At 44.5% G+C, this 18,580-nt stretch overlaps 1 long non-coding RNA gene and 12 other non-coding genes across 13 annotated transcripts; all 13 read right to left on the bottom strand.

Moving 5' to 3' along the window:
- Nucleotides 1-628: 628 nt before the first annotated feature.
- On the bottom strand, nucleotides 629-688 carry MIR7385G-3 (microRNA mir-7385g-3). The gene has a single exon (NR_162981.1). It is a non-coding gene; the product is annotated as a microRNA mir-7385g-3 (primary transcript).
- A 930-nt stretch (nucleotides 689-1,618) lies between these two features.
- Nucleotides 1,619-1,677, bottom strand: MIR7385I-1 (microRNA mir-7385i-1). The gene has a single exon (NR_162980.1). It is a non-coding gene; the product is annotated as a microRNA mir-7385i-1 (primary transcript).
- A 215-nt stretch (nucleotides 1,678-1,892) lies between these two features.
- Nucleotides 1,893-1,955, bottom strand: MIR7385F (microRNA mir-7385f). The gene has a single exon (NR_127689.1). It is a non-coding gene; the product is annotated as a microRNA mir-7385f (primary transcript).
- Nucleotides 1,956-2,290: 335 nt separating this feature from the next.
- Nucleotides 2,291-16,850, bottom strand: LOC130456196 (uncharacterized). The gene is made up of 2 exons (XR_008914789.1): nucleotides 13,183-16,850; nucleotides 2,291-13,092 (listed from the first exon to the last, which is right to left on the bottom strand). It is a non-coding gene; the product is annotated as an uncharacterized LOC130456196 (long non-coding RNA).
- Nucleotides 2,986-3,044, bottom strand: MIR7385H (microRNA mir-7385h). The gene has a single exon (NR_162979.1). It is a non-coding gene; the product is annotated as a microRNA mir-7385h (primary transcript).
- MIR7385G-2 (microRNA mir-7385g-2) lies at nucleotides 3,554-3,617 on the bottom strand. Its single transcript, NR_163035.1, has one exon. It is a non-coding gene; the product is annotated as a microRNA mir-7385g-2 (primary transcript).
- On the bottom strand, nucleotides 3,832-3,890 carry MIR7385E (microRNA mir-7385e). The gene has a single exon (NR_127679.1). It is a non-coding gene; the product is annotated as a microRNA mir-7385e (primary transcript).
- MIR7385G-1 (microRNA mir-7385g-1) lies at nucleotides 6,191-6,250 on the bottom strand. The gene has a single exon (NR_163034.1). It is a non-coding gene; the product is annotated as a microRNA mir-7385g-1 (primary transcript).
- On the bottom strand, nucleotides 6,470-6,531 carry MIR7385D (microRNA mir-7385d). The gene has a single exon (NR_127664.1). It is a non-coding gene; the product is annotated as a microRNA mir-7385d (primary transcript).
- On the bottom strand, nucleotides 6,929-6,990 carry MIR7385C (microRNA mir-7385c). Its single transcript, NR_127663.1, has one exon. It is a non-coding gene; the product is annotated as a microRNA mir-7385c (primary transcript).
- Nucleotides 7,816-7,877, bottom strand: MIR7385B (microRNA mir-7385b). Its single transcript, NR_127662.1, has one exon. It is a non-coding gene; the product is annotated as a microRNA mir-7385b (primary transcript).
- MIR7385I-2 (microRNA mir-7385i-2) lies at nucleotides 9,350-9,411 on the bottom strand. The gene has a single exon (NR_162978.1). It is a non-coding gene; the product is annotated as a microRNA mir-7385i-2 (primary transcript).
- Nucleotides 10,442-10,503, bottom strand: MIR7385A (microRNA mir-7385a). Its single transcript, NR_127661.1, has one exon. It is a non-coding gene; the product is annotated as a microRNA mir-7385a (primary transcript).
- Nucleotides 16,851-18,580: the final 1,730 nt, after the last annotated feature.

Here is an 18,580-nt window from a genome sequence, read left to right as displayed (position 1 = left end):
TCAGCGGCAAGGGCACAGTTTAAGGCCAGGTCTGCACTCACCAGCCTGAGCCACTACTCTCTCTGACTAAGTGCAGCGGGCCCCGGAATCGAGTTAATTGTACCAGGTTCAGAGCCGGGTTTGTGGGCCCTCTCCAAAGGTGCTACGGACCCAGGACGGTTCCAGCTGAAGGAGATACTCGGGGAACCTGGAGCATGCTATGCAGAGTCATAGGGCCATCCCCATGAAGAGTGGGCACGGAACTTGGGGAAAGAAAAGGGGTCACAGCAAAATACCCCATCAATTGTCTTTTTAAAAGGCAAGGCCTTCCCTTCCTAAATCATCAATGTTCTCAAGACTCCTAAACATATGGCTTTCACCTCCAGTGTTTCCAGGCCACTCTGGCTTCTGCTTTCTATGGCGCTTTCCTCTCTGTTCTACAGAGAACTTCCAGCTATATCACATTCTCTGTTTCCCTTGTAAAGACCCCCTTCCTTCAGGCTTGCTGTTTGATGTTGCAAAGACTTCCAGTGAAGTCGCTCTACATGCTGTGTTGTAAGGCCATTCCTAGGCTTCAGAGTCCGCCTTCATGGGATCTTCCAGCTTTCTTGTCAGTTTTTTTGGAGGTGTAGATCAGTTCAAGGCAGCTTCTAGGTCTGACATTCTGTGCTCCAAGTTTTATATCATAGAAACATGGAATATCAGACTAAGAAGATACCCTAGAGATGACGCAGGACATCCAAAACACCCGTTAACTTGTCTCCACCGATGGTCCTCCATGTTGGATGATGCTCAGCTCCTGGTGTCTAATATCATCCCCTTTAAATCCATGTCTTAAGGGCCTTATTTCTTGGATAGCGTCTTCTCAGTTTGATCATCCCAACTAGCCCGGACTTTTTCTGTTCAGCTGTACATCTGCTCTAAAGTCCTTCCTATAGGGAATGTCTTCTAAGACATCTCTCGGCCCTGACTCTATGTGTCCTGTGGATGTCTATTATTGTCTCAATATTATAAGGAAGCCCTTTCTGCCCTGCTGTGGGCAGTGATGTTCTTGCTTTCTACGGTCTGAGACCTCGTCTCACTCTATCATCACATGTGCTAGGTTTGAAGACTACGCAGGCATGATACTCTGTTCTCAGGCCCTTTCACCTTGATCAACCTACATCTCATTGCCCATTCTACTAATGACAGCTGATAGCCAAGGATACTCCCGGATCAGATGGACTATGCTCCAAGGTCTACAGCACTGTAGGAAGATAGACTATTAGACCTGGATGGGACCTTGGATGTTGATTAGGCTAAAGCAAAACTAAAAGAGCTCTGAGCTGTAAGTGATCTCTCACAGAGATCATCTATGTTCAACGCCTTCTCGTGATACCACTTTGTGTTCTAAAGTTTGATCCATTACTGACCTCCCTATATCGTAGATAGTCTGTGTTCTCAGTTTTAATGCCCCGTTTAGCCCCGCCTTTCTGGGCGATATTGGCACTTCCCAATTTAACTGGACAAATCTCTTTCCAAAGTCATTTCCAGCTCTGTTGCTCTACGTCTTCTACAGCATCTCGCATTTGTGTCCTGTGGACTTCCCTATGTCCCACTGCCCAGTCTTCTGAAAACAGTTGCTAACCAAAGGACACTTCCAGATCAGCTAGCCTGTGTTCCAGGGTGTATATCACTGAAAGACAGAATATCTGACCTAGATGGGACCTTGGATGTTGAGCTCTGAGTTGCAAACCTTCCCTCTGGGTTTATGGGACCCTTGATAGTAACTACCCTACAGTGAAAAGCATTGTGGGCCTTGATGTTCTTGATTTTTATGGCGGGCCACTCAATACTCTTGGATCCTTTCACCTCCTTGACCCCCTACTTGACTGTCCATTCATCTGCTGACAGTTGATAGCCAACAGACACTTCCAGATCTGATAGACTATATTCCAGGGTTTCCAAGAGCACTGAAAAGATAGACTATCAGACCTGAAAGGGACCCTGGATGGTGACTAGTTCAAGGCACAACCTGCAGGAGAAACTCCTGACCCACTCAGGTCTGGGCTGCACACTTCTCCTCACAATACCAATTGATATTCACATACCTCATGAACTGGGGTCCTTTCCACTCCATCAATCCAGTGTTCACCCCACTGATGAACTTGGTAGTCAGAGGTCACGGCCAGAGCAGCTAAACTACAGTTCAAGTTGTTTATCCCAGAAAGGTAGACTTTGGGACCTGATAGGACCCTGAAGCCAAGAGTTCCAAAGCAAAGCAAACCAAATCATCCTTCTCAGTGATGCACCATGTTCAGTGAAACCCAGGTTCGTGTTCTAAAAGCACATGCAATTTTTCAATTGTTTATTTGGTTTTATGATTACTCAGGTACAAAAATAAACAATGGGGAAATGCATTTTGTATGACAATACATGGATAACCCAAATCAAATCACCTGGGAGGAAGAAGGGAAGGGAGGGAGGGAGGGAGGTAAGTTCGATCATAACTTGGGAACATTTGTATGAAAATTTGTTATTACATGTAATTGGTAAACAATAAAATAAAACATGCTTTCAATCTGTGTCTACAAGAACTGACATCTTAGAGAGGCTGCATTCTCAGGCCAAGCATCCCTTTTAGGTCTGCCTTTCTGTGTTCACCTGGCATTTCCCAAGTGTCCCTTCCTTGTCCTAAAGCCATTCCCAGCTCTCTCACTCCAGGTTACATCCTTTAAGCATCTCTCAGCCCTGACAGTCCTGTGTCTCCTGGACTTCCAACACTGTCCTTCAAAGATCTAAGGAGGCCTTTTCTGCTCTGATGATAGTAATTTCCCTAAGCTGAAAAGCTCCAAGGGCATTGACATACTTATTTCCTTTGGTCTGACACCTCTTCCTCCCCCATCATTATAAACCCTGTGGTGGAAGACGCTGCAGGTGTGCTGCTCCAAGCTCTCAGGTTGTTCCACTTCAGTGCATATTCTGTTCTCCGTTCTTCTGATGACAGTTGATAGCCAAAAGACACATCTAGGTCTGATAGACCAAGGTTCAAGTTTTATATCACAGAAAGATAGAATATCAGACCTAGAGGGGACATTGGATGTCACTTTGGTCGAAGTAGAGCCACGACTTGTAAACGATCCCTTCCAGCGGCCATTCGTGTTCAGTGATCCACAGAATCTTCGCAGGTATGTGCTTTAAATCTGTGAATGAAGAGCATTATAACTTAGTTAGTATCATGTTTTCTCTGTACTCACGTTCCCACTAGTCCTGTTTATGTTCGAACAGCATTTCTTCTTCGACCATTCCATTTCTTCAGTCTCCTGCAGCTATGGCAATCTAAGATCTCTCTTCTGATAGTCTCTCTAGCTCCATTCTAAAGGGCATTTCAAGCTATGACACTCTGTGTTCCCTGTTCAAAGGCTTCCTTCACCCTCACCATTTTATATTATAAAGAAATGCAGTGCATTCCTTCCCTTTGCTGTGTTTTAAGGCTGTTCCCAGGCTTCGGGACCTTTGTCTTGGGACCTTTCAACTTCCTTAATCAATATTCCTTTGGCCATTCCACTATCATCCACTGATACGTTAAGGTAACTTCTAGACCTGACATTCTATGCTCCAAGTCTCTTGATACCCTAGAAACATGGAATATCAGACTAAGAAGAGACCTTAAGAAAAATGAGGGCCATCCTAAACATGAAGAAGTATGTCTACTTACCAGACTCCACTAAAGGCCATCCATGTTCAATGATGTACAACTTCTCATGGCCTCAGTTTGTATCCATGTATTCCATGAACTAGGGTCCTTCTACCTTGATCAATTCATATTCCATTGTCCATCCACTGATGACAGTTGATAGCCAAAGGACCCTTCCAGATCTGATAAACTACTTTCTGAGTTTTACATCACAGAAAGGTAGACTATCAGACCTGGATGAGACCTTGGATGTCAATTGGATCAAAGCAAAACCTGTAGAGCTATGATTTATAGATCATCCCTCCCAATGGTCATCCATGTTCAATGATACACAGATTCTTCTCATAATAGTTTATGTTCTCAAGTACATGCTTTGAATCTGTGTCTGAAGAGCTTAATAATTTGGATAGTCTGCATTCTTAATGCTAGCATCCCATCTAGACGTCCTTTCTGTGTTTATTTGGTACTTCCTACATGTATAATCCTTGTTCTGATGTCATTCTCAGCTCAGTCACTCTATGTTATGCCCTCTAAGACATCTCTCAGCCCTGACAGTCTGTGTCCTATGGACTTCGAACACTGTCCTTCAAAGATCTAAAGAGGCCCTTTCTGCTCTGATAGCACCTAAGTGGAAAAGCTCCGTGGCCATTGTCTGTGTTCTGAGCCCACACTTCTTCTGTTATTATATGCATGCCCCTCCATGCTCTCAGATACTTCCATCTCTCTCAATCCATATTCAACTGTCCATTCTGTTGCTGACTGTTGATAGCCTAAGGCCATTTTTAGGACATATATCCCATTTTCCACGTTTCACAGATTCATAGAAACATGGAATATCAGACGAAGAAGAGACCTTACATGTGACTAGATCTAACCAAAACCTTAACAGAGATGCCCTATTAACCACCCTTCCCAATGTTCAATCATTTTCATCACTGTAGAGGCCATTCTAATCCCAAGAGTCCATGGTTTGCATTCACTTTAAGAAATCCTTATCTTCCATCTTAGAAACAATACTGTGTGTTGGTTCCAACGCAGAAGAGTGGTAAGGGCCAGGCAATAGGGATTAAGTAACTTGCCCAGGGTCACACAACTAGGAAGTGTCCGAGGCCAGATTTGAACCCAAGACTTCCCATCTCTAGACTTGGCACTCAATCCACTGAGCCACCTGGCTGCCCCCTATATTCACTTTTAAGCCTTTTCATTCCCATACTTAATCCCCTACTTCCTGGAGATCAGAGTTCAGAGATCTAAAATCCAAGTTCTAATGGTCTTTCCAGCCTTTTTATTCTGTGTTCTTGGGTCCTTCCTGCTGTGAAACTGTGTTGTGGATGGAAAGCTCCATCCATCTTTGTCACTAAGACATCTCTCAGCTCTGATAGTCTGGGATCTATGGACTTCTACTTGGTCATTCCATGTTCTCAAGCCCTTTCTCTTCTTACACTCTCTGCTCTAGTTTTCATGGCCCCTTCTAGATTTCATCTTTTAAATTCCAAGTTTACTTCTAGCCCCAGGTTCTCTGTGTTCTATGTTCAAAGGATCCTTTATAGACCTGCTTTTCCATATTGTAAGGATTCTATTCTTATTCATTCTACACTCCAGGGCCTCCTCTCCCTTGGCCTTCCCAGGTCCTGTGTTTCAGCACTGCCCTTAGACCTGACACTCTTGCTTCCTTCCCTCCTGAACAGCCTCCATGCAACTCCCTCACAGCCCGTTGATTATCCAAGGTCCTTTGTATAGCTGACATTCTCAACTTTAAGAGTCACAAAATCATGGAAATCGGAAACATCAGACTGAAAAGGGATTATAGAGATGATTTAGTCGAACTAAATCCTAAAGAGGTGTCCCCTACAGCATCCCCTTTCTGGTGTTCCATGTTCAAATTGGCTGGCTCCTTCTAATCTTATCAGTGTATATTCTAAAAGCACATGCTGGTCCATCCAAATTAGATCATCTGTTTCCTCTGTACTAAGGTTCCTTCCAGTCCTGTTTACGTTCTAACAGTATTTCCTCTTTGATTATTCCATTTTTTTAGTCTCCTGCAGCTATGGCAATCTAACATCTCTCTTCTGATATCCTTCCTAGCTCCATTCTAAGGGACATTTCAAGCTATGACACTGTTCAAAGGCTTCCTTCACCCTCACCATTTTATGTTGTGAAGAAATGCAGTGCATTCCTTCCCTATGCTGTGTTTTAAGGCTGCTCCCAGGCTTTGGGAACTATTGTCTTAGGACCTTTCATCTTCCTTAGTTGATAGTCCTCTGGCTATTCTACTATTATCTACTGATAGGCTAAGGCAGTGATGGTGAACCTTTTAGAGACCGAGGGCCCAAACTGCAACCCTCATACCACATGTGACCTCTTTGCCTTACCTCAGACAGGGGAGGGAGGAAGCACTCCCATTGGGCTGCTGGGCAGAGGCAGGTCAGATGAGAAATGTCCTCAGGAGCACATAGAAAGGGAGAGGGGAGCAGCCCCCTCTGGCATGCTCCAGAATACATGCCATAGGTTTGCCAACATGGGGTTAAGGTTACTTCTAGATCTGACATTCTATGCTCCAAGTTTCATGACATAGAAACATGGAATATCAGACTAAGAAGAGACCTTAGAAAAGATTTAGGCCAGCTTAAACATGAAGAAGTAGGTCCACTTACCTGTCTCCACCAATGGCTATCTGTGTTCGACGATGTACAGCTTCTTGTGACCCTGGTCTGTGTCCATGTACTCCATGGACTAGGGTCCTTCTGTCTTGATCAATCGATATTCCATTCTTCATTCCACTGGTAGATGACAGCTGATAGCCAAAGGTCACTTTCAGGCCGGATAGACTATGCTCCAAGATTTATGACAGCACAGGAAGATAGACTATCAGACCTGACTGGGGCCTTGGGTGTCGATTAGGTCCACTCAAAACCTGCAAAGCTCAGATTTGTGAATGATTCCTCCCAGTGGGTGGCCATCCGTGTTAAATGGTGCATGACTCCTCTCGACACCTGCTTGCTTTCTAAAGTGATATGCTCTAATTCTATATCTTTGGGGTCTGTAATCTAAATAGTCTGGGTCTCAGTGCTGTTGGCCCATCTGTTCTTTCCTGTCTCCGTTAGCTTGGCACTTCCCACCCGTACTATCTCCTCTCTAAAATGTCATCCCTAACTCTGGCACTCTATGTTATACCTTGTAAGGCATCTCTCAGCCCTGACAATCTATGTCCTACTCACTTCCCTAGATCCTGTTGTCCATTCTTTTCAATAGAGTCCTAGCCAAAGGACACTTCCAGGCCAGACAAACTATGTTCCAGGTTTTAGAACATCACTGAAAGATAGAGTATCAGACCTAGATGGGACCCTGGATATGAAGCTGAGTTGGTTAAACAACACCTTGTGGTTTATAGGGCCCTTTCTGCCCTCTCTTATAGTAACTATGCCAAGCTGAAAAGCCTTATGGCCACTGACATTTTGGCTTTTTATGATCTAATATCCCTTCTCACTCTCACCACAATGTTCTGTGTTCAAAGACTTTTCAAAAGCATAACTATGCTCTTGGATCCTTCCACCTCCATCAACCAATATCCAATTACACATTCTTTTGATAACAGCTGATACCCAAAAGGACATTTGCAGACCTGACAGACTAAGTTCCATGATAGAAAGGACATGATAGAAAGTACTAAGTACATGATAGAAAAATAGAATACTGGACCTGGGTGGGGCCTTAGATGGTGATTGGTTCCAAGCAAAACTTACGGAGTGATGACTTGTAACCTTTTATCTGAAAAGCTGTCCATGTTTGATGACATACAGTTTCTTCTCATGACAACAGTTTGCTTTCTAAAGTTACATGCTTGAACTCCGGGTCTGGAGCTCGCAGTCTATGTTCACACATCTCTCAGCCCTCACCGTTTGAATCATATGGACTCCAACCCTGTCCTTTAAAGTCCTATGGGGGGCCTTTCTGCCAAAATAGTGTCTGCCCAAAGGTGAAAAGACCCGAAGACACAAGTTTTCCTTCTTTATGGGTCTGAAATCTCATGTCACTCTGTCATTTATGTGCTCCATTCCATGAGTCTTTGAAGGTATGACACTCTATGTCCCTGTGTCCTTCTATCAACCTATATCCCATCATCCACCCCACTGATGAGAGCTGATGGCCAAAGGACACCTCCAGGTCCGATAGACTATGTTCCAAGGTTTACAGTAGCATAGGAAGATAGACTGTCAGACCTAGAGGGGACCTTGGATACTGATTACTTCAAACCCAAACTCAAAGAGCTATGAGTTGTCAAGCATCCCTTACAAAGGTCATCTACATTCAGTGATGCCCAACTCATTCTCATGATAACAGTTTTTGTTCTATGCTTTATACCCATGTCTGAAGGTCCTGATATCATGGATAGTCCACATTGTCAGTTATAATGTCTTGTTTAACTCTGTCTTTTGGGGTAAAGTTGGTACGAAGAAGAAGAAAGAAGGAGGAGGAGGAGGAGGAGGAGAAGAAGAAGAAAAAGAAGAAGTCATTCCCCAAATGATAAATGGTCAAAGGACATGAACAGGCAGTTCTCAGAGGAAGAAATTAAAACTATCTATGGTCATATGAAAAAATGCTCTAAATCACTACTGAATAGAGAAATGCAAACCAAAAGGGCAAAGTGGCCAATATTGGAGAACATATAGGAAAATGGGGACACCAATACACTGTTGGTGGAGCTGTGAACTGATCCAATTGAAGAGCAATTTGGAATGATATCCAGAGAGTTATAAGACTATGTCTACCCTGTGAGGTCTATTTCCCAAGGAGATAAGGGAAAGGGGAAAGAACCTATATATGCATTCCAAAATATTTATAGCAGCTCTCTTTGGGGTGGCAAAGAATTGGAAACTGAGGGGGTGCTTGTCAATTGGGGAATGGCTGAGCAAATTGTGGTATACGATTGTAATGGAATATTAACTACTGTGCCATGAGAAACAATGAACAAACCGATTAAAAAAAACTTGGAAAGAACTACATGAGATAATAAACAGTGAAATGAGTAGAACCAGGAGAACATTATACACAGCCACGGAATTAATGCTATAAGAATAAGCTGAATGCTTCCTCCAGAAAATGAACAGAAAGGTGAAACATGAAAGACTTAATTTCTATGTACATGTTGGCCTCCTTGATGTATCTTTTGTGATGCGGGGAAGGTGAAGAGGAGCTGAGACACATGTGGAGGGAATTTATTATGTAGAAATGAAGAAAGTAAGCTAAACATAGAGAAGATTTGTGGGCTCTTTTCTTTTTCTCTGAACATGGAAATGTTTGTTTCGTTTCGTTTTGTAAAATTTGGAATAATTTCAAAAAACAATTCAATTGTAGAACCTTTGTTCTAAAGCCATTCTCAGCTTTGTCTTTCTGTGTTTTGTCTTAAAAAACCCTTACTTTCCATTTTAGAATCAATACTATGCACTGATTCCAAGGCAGAAGAGTAATAAGGCCCGAGCACAATTTGCCCAGGGTCAAACAGCTAGGAAGTACCTGAGGTCATACCTGAACCCAGGACCTCCCATCTCTAGATCCAGCTTTCAGTCCACTGAGCCACCTAGCTGCTCCATATCATATTTTCTAAAGCATCTCTTGGCCCTGACTGTGTCCTATGGATTTCCCTATATCACACTGTCCGTTCTTCTGAAAAGTGTCGATAGCCAAAGGACACTTCCAGGTCGGATAGCCTGTGTTCCAGGGTTTACAACGTCACTGAAAGACAGAATATCTGACCTGGGTGGGACCCTGGATGGTGAGCCCTGAGTTCATTAAAAGCTCAGTTTTCCAAATCGTAGCTTATTGGGCCCTTTCTGCTTTGATAACAACTACTACGAGGTGAAAGGCCTTGTGGCCATTGCTGTCTTGTGGTTTATGGTCGGAGACTTCTCTTCCTTCCGTTATTAGATGTACCATGTTCAAAGACTTTTCACAGGCATGACACTCCATGCTTTCAGGTCTTTCCACGTTGACCAACCTGTATTCAATTGCCTATTCTTCCGATAACAGTTGGTAGTCAAAGGACACTTTCAGATCTGATGGACTAAGTTCTAAGTTATATACATTATAGCAAGGTAGAATATCGGACCTGGTTGGGACCTTGGACGTTTATCAGTTCAGAGCAAAATCTGCCCAAGTATGACTTGTAGCCCACCCTGCCCAAAGGTCAGCCATGTTCAGTGATGCCCAGCTCCTTCTCATGATATTGCTTTGCATCCTGCACTTCTGGGATCTTGGGTCTGTCCACCTCTATCAATCTATATTCCACTGTCTACTCCATGGATGACAGCTAATAGCCAAAGGTCACTTCCAGGTCAGATAGACTATGCTCCACAGTTTATAGCACCAGAAAAAGATATTACATCAAGCCGAGATGAAACGTTGGATGTTGGTTAGTCCAAGCTAAACCTAAAGAACGGTGAGTTGTAAACCAACTCTCACAAAGGATATCCGTGTTTGATGATGCACAAATCCTTCGCATGATACCCCTTGGTGTTCTAAAGTCATATACTTTATATCCATGACTGAATCTTCCTCTATTGTGCATGGTCTGTTTTCAGTTTTAATGGCCCGTCTAGCCCTGCCTTTCTCTGTGAAACTGGCACATTTTGATTTAATTGTACAGTCTTTGTTCTAAAGTTATTCCTAGCTTTGCTACTCGATATAATGTTTAATAGCATCTCTTAGCCCTGACCGTCTGTGTCTTATGGATTTCCCTATATTTCATCTTCCATTCTTCTGAATACAGTCGCTAGCCAAGGGACACTTCTAGGTCAGATAGCCTGTGTTCCAGGGTTTAGAACATCACTGAAAGACAGAATATCCGACCTGGATGGGACCCTGGATGGTGAGCCCTGAGTTGTAAACCATCCCTCTGGTTTATAGGGCCCTTTCTCCTTCTGGCTTCAGGGCCAGCGGTGTTCTTGTTTTTGACAGTGTGAGACCTCTTCTCATTTTGTGTACTGTGTTTGAAGACTCTTCACTGGCATGACACTACAAGCTCTCAGGTCTCTCCACCTTGACCAACCTGTATCTAATTGCCCATTCTTCTACTAAGAGTTTATAGTCAAAGGATACTTCCAAATCTGACAAGGTTCCAAGTTGCACATCATAGAAAGATAGAATAACAGACCTGGATGGGCCCTTGGATATCGATAAGATCAAAGCAAAACCTGGGTAGCTAGGATCTGAAAATCATCCTCCCCAATGGTCATCCATGTTTGGTGGTGCCCAGATCCTTCTCATGAGACCAGTTTGCATTCCTGTACTCCATGATCTTGGGTCTGTCCACCTCTACCAATCTATACTCCATTCCACTGATGATAGCTGATAGCTAAAGGGCACTTCCAGGTCAGACAGAATATGCTCCAAGTTTTACAGCATCATAGAAAGATAGAATATCAGACCTGGCTGGGACCTTGGATATTGATTTACGAATTAATTGTATAGCACTCCTCATAGTTTATATGGCCCTTTCTGCTCTGCTAGTAACTACCATAAAGTAAAATGGCTCATGTGCCCTGATGTTTGGCGATATATGTGCTGTTTTTGAAGATTCCCACAGACATGCCATTTCTGCTCTTGGGTCCCTCCAATTTGATCAACCTATATTCTTCTAATGATATTTGATAGCCAAAGGACATTTCCAGGTCTGATAGACTAAGTTCCAGGTTGCACATTGGAAGATGGCAATTTAGTAGCAGTGAATGCTGGAACCGTTCTGAAAATCCTCCCAAACTCACCTTAAAATAGTACCTCAAAATGACTGAAGTCAGAGATCCAACAAGGAGACGAAGTGAGGGGGCTCTCCTGCAGAAAACAACTTGAAAGGTAGGCAGACAGAGTTGATTTTCATGGGATAAGGGGGAACCAGGAATAAAACTGCACATAGAGGACTGCAGGCTGACCATCACCCCACCACCACACCACCATACCACCCTCGCCTATTGAGCCAGGTCCTGAGCCTGGGCATGGGACAACTTTGGGATCCTTGGACCCTGCCTTAAGCCAACAGCAGAGCACCCTTCACCCACCCCTTTAAGACCCAAGTGCTGGCACCAGCCCACAGTGAGGCCCCAAAGTCCATAGCACTCGACCCTTTTAAGCCTGTCCTGAGGCAAAGGTCCTAGGATCAGGGCAAAATATCTCACAATGCTCTAAGTACTATAAGCCATCAGCAGAGGAGACAGAATCAGAAATTTTCTGAACTCCCAGTCCACAAGCAAAAAAAGTCTAGGAAAATGAGCAAACAGCAAAAGAAACACCTAACCATAGAAAATGTATATGGTGACAAAGAAGAGCAAGGCACTGATTTAGTAAGGAATAGCGAGAGCAAAGCAACTATGTGCAAAACTTCAAAGAAAAATGGGAATTGGTCTTAGGCCCTAGAAGAACTCAAAAAGGAATTTGAAAATTAAATAAGAACTGGGAGAACATTTTTAACAAAACTCTGACAGAGGTTTAATTTCCCAAATACATAAGGAACTAAGTCAAATTTACAAAAAAATCAAACCATTCCCCAATTGACAAGTGGTCAAGGGACATGAATAGGCATCTATCACATGATGAAATCAAAACTATCAATAGGCACATGAAAAAAGTGTTCTAAAATCCATTCTGATTAGAGAAATGCAAATCAAAACAATGCTGAGGTACCAAAAGTGATAAATGTTGGAGAGGATGCGGCAAAGTTGGGACATTAACTCATTGCTGGTGGAGTTGTGAATTGATCCAACCATTCTGGAGGGCAATTTGGAACTATGCCCAAAGGGCGATAAAAGACTGTCTGCCCTTTGATCTAGCCATAACACTGCTGGGTTTGTACCCCAAAGAGATAATAAGGACAAATACTTGTACAAAAATATTTATAGCTGTGCTCTTTGTGGTGGAAAAAATTGGAAAATGAGGGGGTGTCCCTTGATGGGGAATGGCTCAATAAATTGTGGTATCTGGTGGTGATGGAATATTATTGTGCTGAAAGGAATGATGAACTGGAGGAATTCCATGTGAACTGGAAAGACCTCCAGGAAGTGATGCAGAGTGAGAGGAGTAGAACCAGGAGAACCTTGTACACAGAGATTGGTACGTTATGGCATGATTGAATGTAATAAGACTTCTCTACTAGCAGCCATGCAATGGCCCAAGACAATCCAGAGGGATTTAGGTGAAAGAACATTATCCACATCCAGAAAAAGAACTGTGGCAACAGAAATGCATTAGGAAAACATCTGATCAATCACGTGGTTTGATGGAGATATGATTAGGGTTTTGATGTTAAAAGATCACTCTACTGCAAATATGAATAACATGGAAATAGGTTTTGAACACATACATGTATAACTCAGTGGAACTGCTTGTCAGCTCTGGGAGTGGGGAGGGAGGAGTTGGAATCATGAATCATGTAACCGTGGAAAAATATTCTAAATTAAAAAAAAGAAAAGACAAAACAAAATCAAAAGAATGAAAAAATAGAAGAAAATATGAAATATCTCATTGAAAAAATAACTGACCTTGAAAATAGATCCAGGAGAGACAGTCTAAGAATCACTGGACTACCTGAAAGGCATGATAAAAAAAAAGTCAAGTTGTACATTGTATCAAGATAGAATATCAGAGCTGGATGTTGATTAGTTCAAAGCAAAACTTGCTGAGCTATTACTTGTAATCCATTCCTCACCATGGTCACCCATGATCAGTGATGCACATTACCTTCTCATCGCAACAAATAATTATTTTCTCTTCCTGGATACTCTCTCCTCTATGTCACAATTCTCTTAGTGTGCCTATCTTCCATTTTCCTCTCTGTGTTATCTGTAGTCATTTATTTATTTTGGATAACAGACCCTTATCTAAGAAATGTAATTCAAAATTTTATTTTCCATAATACTGTTTAAAGAAACCCCAAACCCTTACCTTCTATCTTAGAACAATACAAGGCAGAAGAGTGGTAAGGGTTCAGCAATGGGGGTTAAGTGACTTGCCCACTTTCTAATAGCTAGGAAGTGTCTGAATTCAGGTTTGAACCCAGGACCTCCCATCTTTAGGTCCGGCTCTCAATCCGCTGAGCTCCCTAGATGCCCCCTCCCATAAGCATCTTCTATTTCTGGATATTCTCTCCTCTCTAGCCTTTTTCTTAGCCTTTTCTCTTTTGGTTGTCTTCCTCCCAATCTGACCATTCCTCAGTTTCCTTCATCTTTGTCATCCCTTCTCACTATAGGTGTCCCTCCAGGCTTTTCTCTTGCTATTCTTTCATTTGGTAAATCCCAGGGTCCAATCATCACTTCATTATTCTATTATGATAACATCTGCAGATTTCTTTATCTAGCCCTAGCCAGGTACTGGAGCTCTCCTGAGGCCGAGTTTGGCATTTCTAATTGCTTATTGGACATTTTCCAGTTTAGGGCATCACTCTCCTTCCCAGGTGTGGCCCACGTTCACAACCTTGGGTTCACCTTTGACTCCTTTCTCTCATTTACCTCACATATTAATCAATTGAAAGGCATTTATTGAGTGCTTCCTTTGTTCCAGGGCCTGCAGCATTTACTAACTCTTTGTGTTTAATTCCAACCTGCTTTCAAGAATGGTTGTATCCATTCCTAGACACACTAGCAGAGCATTCTCACAGTGGGATGTTCTCTCCCAGCCCCTCCAACATTCATCATTTCATCTTCTCACCATTGATTGGATATATTGGGCAATAGAGAAAAGATCTGAGGCTGGGAACCTGGGTTCCTAGAAGGATGATACTATGGAATCTTGACATTCCTTTCTCTAGAAGATTCTGGGAGTATCACCTCTCCACTCTGATCATCTATGTTCCAAGTTCTAAGGTGGCACTGTGGGCTGTGCATTCTAGCTCTGTGGCGTCTTTCTAGTTCCTACTCTTTTCTAAGGATGTCCATCTCAGCCCATGATCTAAGACCTTGAAGCTCTGAAATTTGGCTCTTTGTTCTCAAGCCTCTTCCAACTCTGGAACTCTGTTTTGCCCTTTGTTGTCCCTTGGCCCTGAAGGTCTATTTCTTGAGGACTAAAAGAGCTGGACAAGACAGAAAGGATGCAATGTGGACTGTCTCTGTGATTACGTGTTCTGTGGCTTCTCCATGCTGGGTCGTCCCACATCTTATTTGATAAGGTCCCTTCTAATCCTGGTAGTCTGGGCTCTTCTTGAATTTGGTGAGCAAAAGTAGAATTGTGCTCCTTTCCTCCCTCCCCTGCCAACAAAAACAGGTAGGTATAATCAAGCAAAGGAAATTCTCTCGTTGGCTCGTTCTGGATGTCAGGTCAGGTCAGGAGTGGGGAGCATGTTTCCCTGCCTCTCTAGCTGATCCTTCTGGCAGCATGGTTGGTCGAGTTCTGATGACTTTCAGTCTTGTTTGCTTTTTTACAGTGTTTAGAGCAGCCCCACTAGGAAAGTATATTTATTATAACTATATTTATTTAAACCATTTATTATTCAAAGACTAAAATCTTTATACTTAGTTAAATATTTATTATTCAAATATATTTATTTAAAATATTTATTATAACAAGAGCATCCTTAGATATTTTTGTACACGTGGGGCCTTTTCTTGTTATTAAAAAAAATTTTTAAACCCTTCCCTTCCGTCTTAGAATCAATACTAAGTGTCGGTTCCAAGGCAGAAGGGAGGTCAGGGCTGGGCAATGGGAGTCAAGTGACTTGGCCAGGGTCACCCAGCTAGGAAGTATCTGGGGTCCTATTGGAACCCAGGACCTTCTGTCTGTAGGCCTGGCTCTCAATCCATTGAGCTACCCAGCTGCTCCCCTTTTCTTGTTATTTTGTTCTCTTTGGGGATATAGGCTGAATAGTTGGCTTTTGGGGGTCAACTTTGCCAGTTGGAGAATGGGTCTCTTATAGAATTGAATTGGTCATATATATGTCAGTCCAAGTCCTCCGGCTCCTTCTCGCTTTAGCAGTATGTCTGCAGCTCTGGCCGCCTGTGTAGTCCAGACACTCCACTCTCAGTGTCTCAGAAAATCAGAGACACAGAGACCCTCACATAGAAGGGATCTCCCAGCTGTCCAAGGCACAGATCCTTTCGGTCCTACCATGCCATGTCCGGCGATGCAGAGCCTCTGTTTCACCGAATCAGAGACATGGAAACATCTGAGGCGTTACAGAGACCTGCGGGGCCATCTGGTTCACCACCACAAAAATGAGCAAGTATAAAGCCAAAGGGAACTAGAGCTTTCCATGTTCTAGGTGGCAGCCTCAAGTTTGAATGTTCATTCCAGCTCAGAGACTCTAGGATCAAATCTTATGCTACCCTATCTCTAGCCCCAAGTTCTAGTCCAAGTACGTCCACGTCCTGACCTGATGAGTTCCGTCCCGACTCTGCTCTGATTCCCTGCAGTTTCCATCGTCTTCCCGTGCTCTAAGACCTCTTCCAGCCCGACAGTCTGAGCTCCATGTTGCCCCAAATCGTTAAACTGAGAACTGATCGAGAGAGGGCCACCTTGAGAACCTGCTGGGAGAACTTGCTAAGGAATAAGCATTTTCTCAATAACACAGCCAACAATGAGCATCCAAGTTCTGTGGTTCATGACCTCTTTCTGCCTGCCACTCCCTGTCCCCTTCCAAGCCAAATGACATAACAGGATCTTCGAATCACAGAATTTCAAGGGTGGAAAGGTTTCCCTTCCTGGTCTAGTCTATCCCTTCCAGCAGAATCCCTGCTGATGTTCTGTGTTTGAAGGACGCTTCCGGCCCTGCAGACTAGGTTCCAAGGCCATGGACAAATGGTCTTGGTGGAATGTTCTAGAGTGCCTTCCAGATTCGTCCCTGACATTGGAGCGTTTCAAGGACTCTTCTACAGTGGACCTTCTGTTTTCTTAGGGGTCTTTCAGTTCTGTAATTCTGCCCACATGCTTTCCACCAGTAGAAGTCCATTATGCCACATCCTGCCAGCCTTGGCACGTTGATGTTCTAAGCTAACTTCTAAGCTGTTACCTGGTCTGCTGAGGTCTTTTTCAACTCTGAAAACTATGCTCTTTGTTTCATAAAATCACAGTGCAGAGAAAATATCCAGAGGAAACTGGGTATACCTGGACCATTGGAGAGCACCTCTCCCTAGGGACATGCCCACTGGCATTGTGCCAAGAGAACAAAGCCAATTCCTGCTTAGTTCTCAGACACCCAAGCTGCCCCAAGGTGACCAGAGCAGTCTGAACTCCCGCCCCTCCCCTAACCCTCCTAGGGCACAGATGTCCTCATTTGGTATTGCTTCTTGCTCCTCCAACTTCCCGGGGAGCCCAGTGTCAGCCTTTGATTCAGACTTTAGGTCCTGGTCCTGGTCCTTTTTCTTTGGCTCAGGGCCTGCCCCACCGCTCTGGAGGGTTGTTTCTGGACCAAACAACTCATCCCCCACCACCAGCTCCGGTATCTTCTTCGGACTCCCCTCACAGGACCCAACTTTACTACTTGCCACAGTCAGCTAAGTGGGAAGACCTTGAACAGTCCAGCCACTTGCTTCTCTCCATAATGCTCTGCTGGGACTTATTCCTCAGCCAATGCTTAGCATACTTCTGCTCTCATACTCTCCCCATTCAGGCCATTTTGAACCCTCAGTAATTATTGTATAAACCCATTCCCTGTCCCTAGCCCTAACTGGCTGCTCCTTCACTCCTGTCTTTGCCAACCATACTGCCCCCAATGTCCCATCCGAGACCCACGCATTCCTTCCTATAGCGGACAAACGTGCTTTCCCTCAAAACTAGTGATGATGAACCTGTGGCACGGGTGCCAAAGATGACAGACAGACAGCTCTCTGTGGGCATGTGCACCATAATCTCCCCCCCCCCCGTTTGTTACTAGAAAGGCTGAGGGACTTAGACAGAGCTGCTCCCCTTCCCCTCTCCACCAGGCCTGAGGACATTTTCTCACATCCCCTGCCCCTCATCCCAGCAGCCCAATGGGAATGCTTTCTTCCTCCCCTGTGTGGGGCAAGGGGGGGCGGGTCAAACCTGACACCTGTTGGGTGGAGGGAGTGGGCTGTCTCTAAAAGGTTCACCATCACTGCCCTAAAGCTGGCCCCTTTGGCCTCTCTCCATTTTCTGATCCTCCGGAGATCTGGCGGCCTCCCTCTCACTGTGGCCACCTTTCCAGTCTGCTTTTTCACTTTCACTCATACAACTCCCTAGAAGCCTCCCTGTTTGCCATGGCCACTACCAGACTTTACCTTTACTCAGCATTTCCCCATTCCTAGTCCCTCCTTTGAGGTTTGGTCAGGCTCTATCTGCCATCCACTGGAAATTTGGGTCCTGCCCTGGACTACCCCAAGGGCTTCTTTCCTCACTGACTTCATCAGCATGTGGCTCTCTAGCCTCTGGGCCCTCAGCAGCCTCAGGGAGTCCCCTCGATTCCCTTCCTTCACTGGATTTTGCCCTCACCCACAGGCGGCCTACCCTTTGGCTCCATCCAAAGTTACGGAGGCCCTGTTAGCTCTCTGCTGATTCTCCTACCGCTCGCCTGCCCTTTTGGCTCCTCCAGCTCCCATCAGCTCCCACCATGACTGGTCTCTGCTTGGGAGTCTGGGCCTCCTCACTCAGCCCATTGCTGGGCTCCTGACTTTCAAACTTGGGCACATCTACAAGTGACGTTTCCCCTCTGCCTGGGGAGAGGCCGCCATCCTCTCCAGCGCCCAGGCTCCTTCACTGGCCTATATGTGTCCAGCGGGCAGCTAAGTCTGGTTGTGTCTGCCTTCAAAGTAGCTGGGGACCCTGCTCCTCCCTTCCGGCCTGGCCCTCGCCCTTTGGCCACAGAAGCCTCCCGCTTCCCCTGGGCACCAAACGCTGTGCTGGCCCTTCAGAGCCCTGCACCCCCTCGGGCTCTCCTTACTCTGTGGCCCAAGCCTAGAGAGCCTCTAAAGAAGGGGGAGGTTCCACCAAAGG

Source organism: Monodelphis domestica, chromosome X, assembly GCF_027887165.1.
Source record: "Monodelphis domestica isolate mMonDom1 chromosome X, mMonDom1.pri, whole genome shotgun sequence".
In the NCBI taxonomy this organism is placed as follows: domain Eukaryota; kingdom Metazoa; phylum Chordata; class Mammalia; order Didelphimorphia; family Didelphidae; genus Monodelphis; species Monodelphis domestica.
The sequence above is the reverse complement of the archived record's forward strand: the minus strand, read 5'-3'. Positions and strand labels throughout refer to the sequence as shown.